Source organism: Pelobates fuscus, chromosome 4 (genome assembly GCF_036172605.1).
Source record: "Pelobates fuscus isolate aPelFus1 chromosome 4, aPelFus1.pri, whole genome shotgun sequence".
NCBI classification, from domain to species: domain Eukaryota; kingdom Metazoa; phylum Chordata; class Amphibia; order Anura; family Pelobatidae; genus Pelobates; species Pelobates fuscus.
The window spans coordinates 25,162,960-25,175,631 of record NC_086320.1 but is presented as its reverse complement, the minus strand read 5'-3'; the positions used below and the strand labels follow the sequence as shown (position 1 = coordinate 25,175,631).

Here is a 12,672-nt window from a genome sequence, read left to right as displayed (position 1 = left end):
CTAGGTTACACTTGTAGAACTGCTTGTGAATTAAATGTATTGAAAAAAAAGAAACATAGTTTTAAGAGCATGTCCCCTGCTGGGAACATCAGATCAACCTGAAATTATAGAACCATAGTAATGTTTGCTAGCAATTCCTAAGGAAATAATGTTGGAGTCGAGCTGTGAAACATCATTATTTTTTTTTTAAATTGTTGTCTCTTTCCTATAAATTTAATTCTACTTAATGATGGTTCTGGTTACTTTATTCTGGGTGGGTTATTGCTATAGATTGTTTTGTTAAACACAACAGATACACATTGTATACATATCTTATTTCAACTTTGTATTTACCTAGAATCTGAGCATCAGCAGAACAGCAATGACTGAAAGAGAGGCTTTATTCATTTGCAATTAGCCTATGGCTAGAGGGTCAATCCAGAGCAAGGTTATTAATATAAATAATGTATAAATTATTATTAGTATTAATTATGAAGAGCCAACACATTTCACAATGCTGTATAAAGTGTGGGAACTATGCACAGGTAAATCCAACACTACAGGTTTGTCTTACATGAACATGACTAAGTGGAGGTCTTACTCAATAAGTTTAAGATGTCGGACATGGGATAAAATTACACTAACATAAAATATAAAACTAATTGTCAGGTGCATAAATAATATATGTCTGTTAACATGATATGACTTGGGCAGAGGAGAACTTGAAGCAGGCATTAATGAAAAGACAAGACAGAGATGAGTTTACTTCATTTTGCCTGGAGAACTGAGGCCTTCTAGTGAGATTGTGGACCTTAACGTCTCGGGATGAAGAAACCTCAGAAAGAATAGGTAATTACGCACAATCAGATAAACCCATATTGGTGTTGTATCAATGAAAGGGAAAGTTAGCTCAGTATAGAGAATGTAAAACAATTTCTTCACGCTGATTCAGAATCACAGATTCCCTGAAACTCTAATCTCCATTTACAATAGTATTAACACATGTAAACGTGATAATTAGACCTGCTAACATGATGATCAGTATTAGCAAAAATTAGATTCTCGGGCCAACAAGAACATGCTCAGTGAAGTGCAGGCTTGCAGGAAATAACTTCTCAATCAAAACAGCTTGTAAATACGTGTAGGACTCAATGAAATTAGATACTTATTATTTTGTTGTTCTATATTAGATATTTAGAAATTATTGTTATATATAAAGTCCTCATGTAGCAATCACATTCTTTGCCATGTTCAGAACAGGGTCCTTTAAAACCTTACGTCAGCATGGAATTCAGTGTGTACTAAGAATTTAAATTTCTTATGTCCTTACATGAATGATTCATATCATTTTATATCGCTGCAGAATAAGCTGGCGCTATATAAATACCAATAATAATAATAATAATTTACAGGCATTAGATAAAAAACTTCTAAAGCAAGTTAACATCTGATTGAAAATTACATTATTATTTTTTTCATTCAGGTTATGTCAGTCAAACCCAAGGGGAGGTGTGGCTAGCACTGCATGGACAGAAACAAAAGTAACTTCAGAGCCATGATCTATACAACAAAATTGCTTCATTAAGCTAAAGATGTTTCAGTGTCTATAGTATCCCTTTATGCCATTAAACTACAATGCAAAACATTTCAGAATTTTTTTGCTAAATTGGTATAGAGCTGAGTATAATACAGAGAAACGCATACAATACATAGAGCTGGGCATAATACAGCGTTCAGGGCCTCCATGCAGAGCGTGGATATGCTCAACATAGGTGCTGCACACTGTGCAGCACTGGACTATCAAGCATTTCTAGTGGCCGTCTGAGTGACTGTCACTAGAGATGTTCCTAGGCAGCAATGCAAACACTGCCTTTTCTCTGAAAAGGTAGCATTTACAGTGCTCAGCCTACAGGGAAAGGCTATAGACACCAGAACCATTACATTAAACTGTAGTAGTTCTGGTGACTATAGTGTCCCTTTAATACAAAGTCACATACAAAAGGCTCCTGCAAGGTCTAACAAGCTATTAACATTGCAGGAGTTAAGAAGTTCTAAATTAAACATAATTTGTAATAAAGGACGTGTAAACATTAGATGACTCTTTATAGGAAGTGTTTAGGAAGGTTGTGCAAGTCATATGCAAGGAGGTGTGGCTAGGGCTGTGTAAATTAATTGGTTTAACTCCTAAATGGCAGAGAATTGAGCAGTGAGACTGCAGGGGCATGATCTATACATCAAAACTGCTTCATTAACCCCTTAAGAACCAAACTTCTGGAATAAAGGGGAATCATGACATGTCACACATGTCATGTGTCCTTAAGGGGTTAAACTAAGATTGTTTTGGTGACTATAGTGTCCCTTTAACTTGCATTATCACCAAGATGCACATGCTCCTACTAAGGAAAATATGTTTTTTTATTATTTTTTTTTTTAATTGTTACAGGATATACTACACTATATTTTGATATATTTTCTGTCTGCACATATTCTACTACTTCTGGAAACACCCCTATGTCTATGTACAGCGAGTCGCTATCCCTCCTCCTACCCCCGTCTCCCCCCTCTTTTTGTCTTTCTGGAGCCAGAGATTCCTGAAAATAAAACTACACTGAGCTGCAGGGCTTATGTTATTGTCTATAAATAAAATAAACATGTATCTTCTGGTGTAATGATAAAGAAACCATATTTAATAAAAAAAAATATATGTACTGAAAAAATTGGCTGATTTTGCATTTTAAGTCATTGTGTAAACTTTGAATATATACTTGACTGTATGCATCAATATTCACAAAACCCCTGTTTATGAAATAGAAGATGACTTGGGCACAATTAATAATACAAAGAAAATAGATATTATACTTTATAATTATATTTGATATACTGAAAAGCTGTATTTAGACGCCTAAACTTAACGCTATAAATATTTAATACAATGCTGTATTACTTAAATGGATCACTTCAACATGAAAGAGGAATTTAATTATAGCCCAGCATCCTAAAAGAAAACTAAAATAATATGAACATTTCACCAAGGAAACACTCATTAATTGCAATGACTGGATGTAATATGCATTTTCTCTAACTACTTCCTACTAACCACATCCTACAAAAGGAGAAATAATAATTATGCCAAATGTATTTTTATCGGTGGATACATCATATGTTTAAATTATATATTCTTTATTGGTTTCAGTATATACCAAATTTATTACATCATTTCTTTAAGGCCTGCTGCTCTGAGTTTGTTTCGTTTTCATCTAAGGCAAGAGACATTGTATTCTAATGTAGTTCCAACTCCAAGCCAGCAGGAGGCCAGATGCACAATAACTGGAAATATTTAAAGGGACACTATAGTCACCAGGACAACTACAGCTTAATGTAGTTGTTCTGGTGAGTAGAATAGCTCCCTTCAGGCATTTTCATGTAAACACTGCCTTTTCAATGCATCTATATGAGGAGGTCCTGATTGGCCAAAACGCCCCATGCCAATTTTAGCCCTATGGGAAAGCATTGGATTGGCTAAAAATCGGCCATTTCGATTATGTCACAAAGGTGGCGGAGCCAGCGCAGGCAGACCTGCGCAGCACTGGAAATAAGGTGAATTTTAAACTTTTACAGGTGGTTAAGGGGGGGGGGAGGGGTGGAGCAAGCCACCTAAATGGTGGGTTTAGCACTATAGGGTCAGGAATACATGTTTGTGCTCCTGATCCTACAGTGATCCTTTAAATGAAAAGCTATTAGTAGACCATTTTATAGTCATTTACTAAAGTGTAAATTGTCAGACAGTCATAGTGTATTTCATATTTTAGGCAAAATTAAAGTGGAACAAAACTAAATTGGAGAAAAACAGCAAAAGGTATAGGTATACGCAAAAGGAATATTCCCTTTTTTTTCTAAATAGACATTAGACATAAGCATTCCGTCCTGTAGTCCTTGGAGACATCCTCTCTATCCTGGCGTCCAAAAAGAGCGCACTTCATAACAAGGTGGCCAAACTTTCAGTCAGCAGCATAGGACTCCCGTGTTGAAACCTAACCATGTCCTAGTGCTGGCAGACAGGATGATCAACTAGAAGTAGCACATGGAAGGTGGGTGAATATTAAGGTCGATGGTCATCAGCCATATATAGTGTATCTGAATATCAAATGACTGAGGGTTTGTTATAATCTATTGGTTGATTAATTATAGTATGGTCACTGATGGCTAGCCATTGGCACTTTGGCAGCTGGCTGAGGATTATGGAAAACATAGTCCACAAAACCTGGAGTGCCAGAGTGTAGCCAGCATTTACTAGGTGTGCACAATACGTGGCATTGGTGCTGTGGGTTTTATTTTTAAGGTCATACGTCTTCACCAAAAGATATTTGTTTTTTATTTTACATTTTCTGTGACCTTATTTTAGTAACACTCATCTAGTGGATGGGTGTTGGGGAGCACCAATGGTCCACACATTAGGGGTAAATACTTGCCTTGCCCTGGGCACCGGCAATCCATGCTACACCACTGGGTGGTACATAATTATTCATAGTTGGTTAAGAAATGTATTTAATGAATTTGAAATAATGAAAAAGACTCCTTCATGAACGAGTTGAGTGATCCCTGGCAATCAGAGCCCAACTTTAGATGTTTGGGCTACACAGTGATTGGATCTGTACAGTGAGGGAATAAAGTATTTGATCCCCTGCTGATGTTGAACATTTGCAAACTGACAAAGAAATGATCAGTCTATAAGTTTAATGGTACGTGCACTATAACAATGAGAGACAGAATAACAAAACACAAATCAAGAAAAACGCATGTCAAAAAAGTTATAAATTGATTTGCATGTCAATGAGTGAAATACGTATTTGATCCCCTATCAATCAGCACGATTTCTGGCTCCCAGGTGTGTTTTATACAGGTAAAGAGGTGAATTAGGAGCACTCTCTTAAAGGGAGTGCTCCTAATCTCAGATTGTTACCTGTATAAAAGACACCTGTCCACAGACACAATCAATCAATCAATCAGATTCCAAACTCTCCACCATGGTCAAGACCAAAGAGCTGTCCAAGGATGTCAGGGACAAGATTGTAGACCTACACAATGCTGGAATGGGCTACAAGACCATCGCCAAACAACTTGGTGAGAAGGTGACAACAATTGGTGCGATTATTCGCAAATGGAAAAAACACAAAATAACTGTCAGTCTCCTTTGGTCTGGTGCTCCATGCAAGATCTCACCACATGGAGTTTCAATGATCATGAGAATGGTGATGAATCAGCCCAGAACTACATTCAAGGATCTTGTTAATGATCTCAAGGTAGCTGGGACTAAAGTCACCAAGAAAACAATTGGTAACACACTACGCAGTGAAGGACTGAAACCCTGCAGCGCCCATATGATCCACCTGCTCAAGAAAGTACATGTACAGGCCTGTCTGAAGTTGCCAATAAACATCTGAATAATTCAGAGGAGAACTGGTTGAAAGTGTTGTGGTCATATGAAACCTAAAATTGAGCTCTTTGGCATCAACTCAATTCACCGTGTTTGGAGGAATGCTGCTTATGACTCCAAGAACACCATCCCCACCGTCAAACATGAGGGTGGAAACATTATGCTTTGGGTGCGTTCTTCTGCTAAGGGGACAGGACAACTGCACCGCATTAAAGGGACGATGGACGGGATCATGTACCGTCAAATCTTGGGTGAGAACCTCCTTCCCTCAGCCAGCGAATTGAAAATGGGTCATGGATGGGTATTCCAGCATGGAAATGACCCAAAACACACAGCCAAGGCAACAAATAAGTGGCTCAATAAGAAGCACATTACGGTCCTGGAGTGGCCTAGCCAGTCTCCAGGCATTAATCCCTTAACAAATCTGTGGAGGGAGCTGAAGGTTCGAGTTGCAAAACGTCAGCCTCAAAACCTTAATGACTTGGAGAGGATCTGCAAAGAGGAGTGAGACAAAATCCCTCCAGAGATGTGTGCAAACCTGGTGGCCAACTACAAGAAATGCTGACCTCTGTGATTGCCACCAAGTACTAAGTCGAAGGGGTTAAATACTTATTTCACTCATTGACATGCAAATCAATTTAAAACTTTAAAAAAAAAAAAAATTCTCTCACTGTTAAAATACACCTACCATTAAAATTATAGACTGATAATTTCTTTGTTAGTGGGCAAACATTCAAAATCAGCAGGGGATCAAATACTTTTTTTCTCTCACTCTATGTTTACCCGTCACCAACAGATCCGGGTAACCAATTCAACCGTGTCTGTTACAGAGATTTGGGATTGCAATTATTTATTATAAATGAGAAATGTTCAGTAAGTGCAAGTCATAACCCTTTGTTTTTCAAGTCCATACCCTTCGTACACCTTGCTCATATCTACTACCAATTTTTAAACACTTCTGGTTCTGAACAAAGAGCAAAAAATCAATCAGCCACTTTTGGACAAAGGTAAGCCAGGAGATGCACTGAAAAGAGGCATATACTTATAGGTATCCATTACAAAGTAATACATGATAGAGATGCTAAATTACATGTAATGATTTATTTTTTATTTTTTTAATAATATAGCTAGTTTAACAGCTATGCAAAATCATGTTAGACCAGAGGTGGAACTACTAAGTGCAACAGGTGCAATGGCACTGGGGCCCATCAGAGTTTAGGGACCCAGACTTGGCTACCCATCAAGGTAACAAAGAGCAATGAGGACCCCAGCAGAGGCGAGAGCACACCAGATCTCAAACAAGGTCCCATGAGCTACAGAAATCCATGGATTCTGAGTCATGTGGTGCCTTAAACTAGCCCCATCCCATGTTACATAAGAATGCATGCTTCCTTTCTTGTGGATGATGGAGGAAGCAACTGCTTCAACCTGCTCTGGGTGCACCCTTAGGTCTGCAGTACAGGAATGATCCCTCCCCTGTGGTGGCTTGAGTGAGTTAGTCAATCTGTTAGAATAAAAGGAAGATGATTGGGGCTTGATGTCTGGCTGGGAAGGGTGTTTGCTACCTTGGTACTTTAATTTATCAAACTACTTTCATTTGTCTGCAAAATTCAAACATGTAGAATGTTTGTGATTTACATGATGGTGCCTGTGAAATGCATTTTGTGGTGTGTAATGCATGGAGTTTGTCTGTGTGCTGAATTGAGGGTGTCTGTGAACTGCACTGCATGACTCTGTCTAGGACTCTTGTGCATGGAAGGTGTGTCTGTGAACTGAATGGAAATTGTCTGGGAGCTGCATGTAGATTATCTGCATTATGTGTATATGTGTGTCTAAACCACATTGTGTGTGTCTGTATCACTAGCAACTGCCCTACTGAGCCACCAGTTGGGCCTGTTCAGTTAGCACAGGATAGGTCTGCCAGCAGAAATCTGACAAGGCCCAGCCAGGATCAAGCCCTTCTGCAGTGTGTGGATAGCAAGGAGAATATAAGATACCAAAGAGAAATATGACTACCTATTTCTTAGAGTAATGGGGTTAATTGGCAGGGGAATGTGCCTCTCTAAATTGAATAGGGAGCTTGTTAGTTGGCAGACAAATGTGGCAAATCTAAATTTGGAAAGGATGTGGGTCAATTCTCAGAGAAATGTGACAGTCTAAATTGGGGAAAGATATGGTATACTGGCATGGGGATGTAGTGTTTTCTGACTATAGAGTTTATTTGGCAGTTGCAAGTGGAGGACTATGATTGTCACCACCAAGGTTCATTAGTTCATTAGATCTGCTAATGTGTTAGAGCAATGCTATGACAGGTGATATGGTGTTCTACTAAGGTTATTGAATACAGATCCCATCATAGACTGTGAAGAATTCCATTGATCATGGTTTGATACATCTTGAAGTGTATTCACAAAGCAGAGGTTCGAGGGGAATAGACAACAAAGTTGCATAACTCAAAACAAAATATCTAGATTGGGGAATTACTTCACTCACTGATTTGGTGCTAATTTTGAAAGTTGCCTGCCAACACATGACAAATGATGTTCCAAGGAATATGACTCAGAAGACTATTATGAAAACTTGCTGGTTGCAGCCCCAATGCATGCTCAGCATAGTACTTTATGAAGAATTGAGTTATGTTAAAACAAAATATCTTATCATTTAACTGCAACAGGAAAACAGCATCAAACTCCTAGATTCTGGTGAAATAAAAATGAAACGTACTGAATGGCTCGGTATCCAGGAAAAGTCACAATGTACACGCACCTGGCTTTGCTGATAAGATTATCATTTGTTGCAAAAGCGTCTGTTGTTATCGTTGATGCTTTGACTGTTTAAAATAAAACCATGAAATCATCGGTGTGATTTGTTCACTTAGACTAAATCTTGCCTAATGCACCGACTGCATTGCACATTATAAAATTGTCAGGCAAATCGTTTCATTGGTTATTTTCATCTGAATCATTATGGAAGAGTGGAGAATTCTGACTCATCCGATTGCAGCTATCTCAGTAAATCGAACTGTGGCACTCAATATACAATGGTTCTATCCGGTGTAGACTAAAATACATCTGATAATATTCGCCTTGTACTCAATGGAACACTGGCATAACGCTCGAATTCCGCTCCACTAGTGCCAACATGGGTGGCAGAGGTGTAAATTCTGCATTGTTTACCAATGCAATTGACACATTGTTGCAAGAAGGATAAATATCTATTCTTAATCCCTTGCAGTGTATACTACTAGAATGCATCCAGACAAATTGAACATACTGTTGTTTGTAGAGAAAAATAAAAAACTTGCTTTAGACATTTAACCCTTTAATGACAAATGGTTATACACATTCTATTTGTGATGAAGGGGTTAAATGCTGCCATTTACTGATCAGAGATATTGTATGCAGTAGCAAAACAGCTTATGCCAGGGGGAAAGGTCCATGCAAAACATATAGCCTAATACTGCACGTGTAAATCAAGTTAACAGAATCTATATGGAATAAGAAATTCAGGAAGAGTCCCTGTTAATTCATTTCAGTAAGAACAGAATATTATCTTCTTCTACTGTAAAAGACATTAGCTGATCATCCCAATAATTGTGCTTGTGTAGTGAAAAGGATGATATAATTCCAGCTTCATAATACCTCATTAGGAATTATAGAGTTAACTCTTTGAGTCCTGCATGTGTGTTTGAATGTGGGCATAAAAAAGGACTGGCATACATTATGGTGTTTCAATTAATGAATAAAAATTCACTGATCAATATTTCTCATTTTGCAGCTTGTGTATAGGACATAAAATGTAGCACAGTGATAGGTAACCAAAAAGGCAAGGTACCCTTTCATTTATAGTCCAAATGGTATGTTTTTGCCAAGAAATGAATTAGAAGATGGGAGATATACGTGTTACACTTGCTTTGCCTTGTGAAATCACTGATGGCCATTGCAGTGAGACCTTTCCTGGTGGTTAGAAGGGAAAACATAGAGAATACCGCTCTGTACAGGTTCAATGAGTGCTATTATATATTATACAGCAACAACTAAAAATGATTAACTTATATTGTAAACACGCAGACAACAAGGAGTTATGAGCACAGCAAACATGTCCAGCTTGCATCAGTTATCGAGATTAACAAAAAATATCTAGAAATCTGAGAATAGAAGTTCATTTATTGGAAGCTGTTTTTTTTTTTAACACTACACTCTTCAAACTCCATAAAATGTAATGATTGCTGAAATATATGATGATGATGAAATTGCCTACACAATCAGATATTCTGTACCTGAAGATAATTATAAGAACGTCTCTTTAAAGGCAAAACAATGAAATTAATTGATGATTACATAAATTGAAAATTACACATGCATGACGCCTCGTGGTTCCAGTATTATATCGCTCACCCCCCCACCCCCCTCCCCAACAAATCTAATTTTTTCACATAAAAGATTAACCCTTTATGAGTCTGAAGTGTGCTTTGCAACACACTGACCTCTACGGCACCCAATAGGTTAAATGAGTCGCAATCCTTTAAAACAGTTACAGGGCTTCGGAAGAGAGCTTACCTGGTTGCTGGTTCCTTGATGAGTGCTGCAGTATCCCTCCCTGGAATTATCTATGTCTGTGTCCGAAGCACTCTAGGGAAGAATGCCAGCACTAATGTGCCTTTAGTTGGTGCATACAAGAAGGATGACACTAGAGGATAAACCGCTTGCAGCGCAGAGATTGCAGCTTAGGCTCTGTGGATACTGATAAGGGCAGTGCACTGTTAGACTGCTATAGACGTTGCTCGTGTTGTCGTTCTGGGGATAGAGATGAGGGTGCCTCCTCTGTTGCCATGGTTACTGAACTCTGAGCATTGTGCAACAGCTGCTTGGTCGGACGTAACAATGGCAGTTCGGCAAAATACATTTGCACTACCGTGGAGCCTTAAGACTATGCGGTGTGAGTGCTTGTTTACGTTTCACTCAGGGGGCTTGTTTACTAAACAGCGAATAAAGGTGAATTGGAAATCAGATTTGCAGAATATGGGCCAGGAATGGCGAGTTGAAAACATAGGTGATCCGAAGATGATATTTTTTTTTCAACTTGGTTAAATTTACCAAAATCATTTCTCGGTTCACTGTCTACAGGTTAAACCGCGTAATGTTTTTTGTTTTTTGTTTGTTTTTTTATAAGCACTGGTTTTGTAGGTCAGATGTACTATTAATACAGTGATGTGTTTACATGCTTGTATATCTAATTTTATGAAAATACTAATGACACTAAAGCTTTTTAGTTTTATTGATATTTTTAGGCATACAGATTTACTTGTTTTTCTTCCTCTGTAAGAAAACAAAATGAGGAAGTAGATAGAATGGATGAAATGAGATAAGAGGCATTTTTTTTTCCAGCAGCGGATCTGTTTAAGCACTAACATGATAAGCAATCATAAATGTGAAAGGAGAAGGACACTATCCAAGTGATGTCAATTTAACCCTTGATGAAATGGCAGCAGATGAAACATGCAGATAACCCTGGCACAGCAAGTGTTAAGTAAAAATATTAGATATTGCGTCTACTTATATGTAGGTAGACGAGATATAACATTACACAATGGTTGGTACCTGGATGAATAAACCCCAAGTATAATGTAAAATGTGCAAAGAAAAGTATTCATCTGCACAACAAATCATTAATTAAAGAAAAATACTTCACAATATAAAAATATGTATTTCAATGGAAAATTACTTTTTGCAAAGCCTAAACATAGAGGATTGTAAGTGCATCTTCCAACATAGTTTTATGTATTGTAAAGCACCATAACCACTACAGCCCACCATCCCAAAAGTAATTTGTGTAACTGCTTAATAATGCTTTGATAACTTCCCTGGGTCCCACGGATGTCCACGTCACGTCCTACATAACCTGGTCGTTGGCTGAGAGAACCCAGCCAACGAGAGCAGCCCTGCTTATATCAGTGGAGCTAATTGGATTGTCCTGGCAGGAGAATAGGAAAGCAGAATGTCACTGCAGGCACAGGTGGTCAGTAGGACCCCAGTAAATGGTCAAACTACTCAAACAGTTTACTTTGTGAGGATACCATAACCAGGATACCATTGTAGTGGTTGGTGCTTATCTTCCTTTAAAATAGTTTTTTGCTATTGAATATAGATTTTATGTAACTTATAATAGATACAGAAAAATCATGATAAGATGGTGACCCCTAAGTGGGGAGACCAGAGTATCAAATCTCAAAAAAAACGGAGAATGGCTTATTTAAGTTTTTAACTCTAGTTTGAATAAAGGTAGGGTCTTTTTTTTCCCCCTGTAACATATTTCCCACTGTATATACATACCTTATCACCTTTACTGTGCTCTCCCTCATTGGGTCCCTGATCTTCTGGGGTACTCATTGAGATTTATTCACTCTATTCTTATAATAGATGCAGTACACACAAAATGGTTAATAGCGAACTAGTGTAAAAGTGATCACTCTGACCAAAGGTAATGTAAAAAGAAATTGCCATATAATAATATATCCAAGATATCTCTGAAAGAGAAAATGCTAAAAAATAGTGCAATACAGTATGTGCCACAATAGGTAAAGACTTATTTTAATACATCCCACTCACATTTTATGAGCCTGTACAAAACGTGCGTGGGATGTATTCAAATAAGTCATTGTTTATTTTACCTATTGTGGCAGATACTGTATTGCACTATTTTTAGCATTTTCTCTTTCAGTGATATCTTGGATATATTATTATATGGTAATTGTGTACATATTACCTGCTCACTTACTTTTGGTCTGTGATCACTTTTAATCATTTTATGCATGAGTTGGCAACCAGTGAGGTTTGCAACACTGTTTACTGTGTATTTTTAGCATCTTTATATATATATGACACCTTTTTTTGTTTTATTGTATATGTATGTAATAAGTCCCCTTTTTCTCTCTCATATTTCTATGGGTAGGTTTATCTAAGAAAATCTATAGAGCCGAGTTCCGTTTCTCCTAGGTGCCATATGGACATATTACTGAGCAAACGACTAGCCCAATGGCCGGACATGAAAAAAAGAATAGATGATTGATTGGAAAAGGTTAATTGATGGTTAAGAGACACCTACTGTATGTTGATTTTATTCACATATCAGGTGAGAAGTGGCCCATAGAAGGAAAAACAGAAAAGCTTTATAACCAAATCTATATTTATAAATTTATAAATTATGCATTGAATATATATCATACATAAATATATAAATATAGATTTATTTTTCTGCTC

At 37.6% G+C, this 12,672-nt stretch overlaps 1 protein-coding gene across 1 annotated transcript in view; it reads right to left on the bottom strand.

Moving 5' to 3' along the window:
- The window catches only part of FAM135B (family with sequence similarity 135 member B), a 193,293-nt gene extending 183,025 nt beyond the window's left edge, over positions 1 to 10,268 (bottom strand). The window contains exon 1 of the mRNA XM_063451034.1: positions 9,973 to 10,268. The gene's annotated coding sequence lies outside the window, so the exon portion shown is untranslated. The remainder of the gene's footprint in view (positions 1 to 9,972) is intronic.
- Positions 10,269 to 12,672: the final 2,404 nt, after the last annotated feature.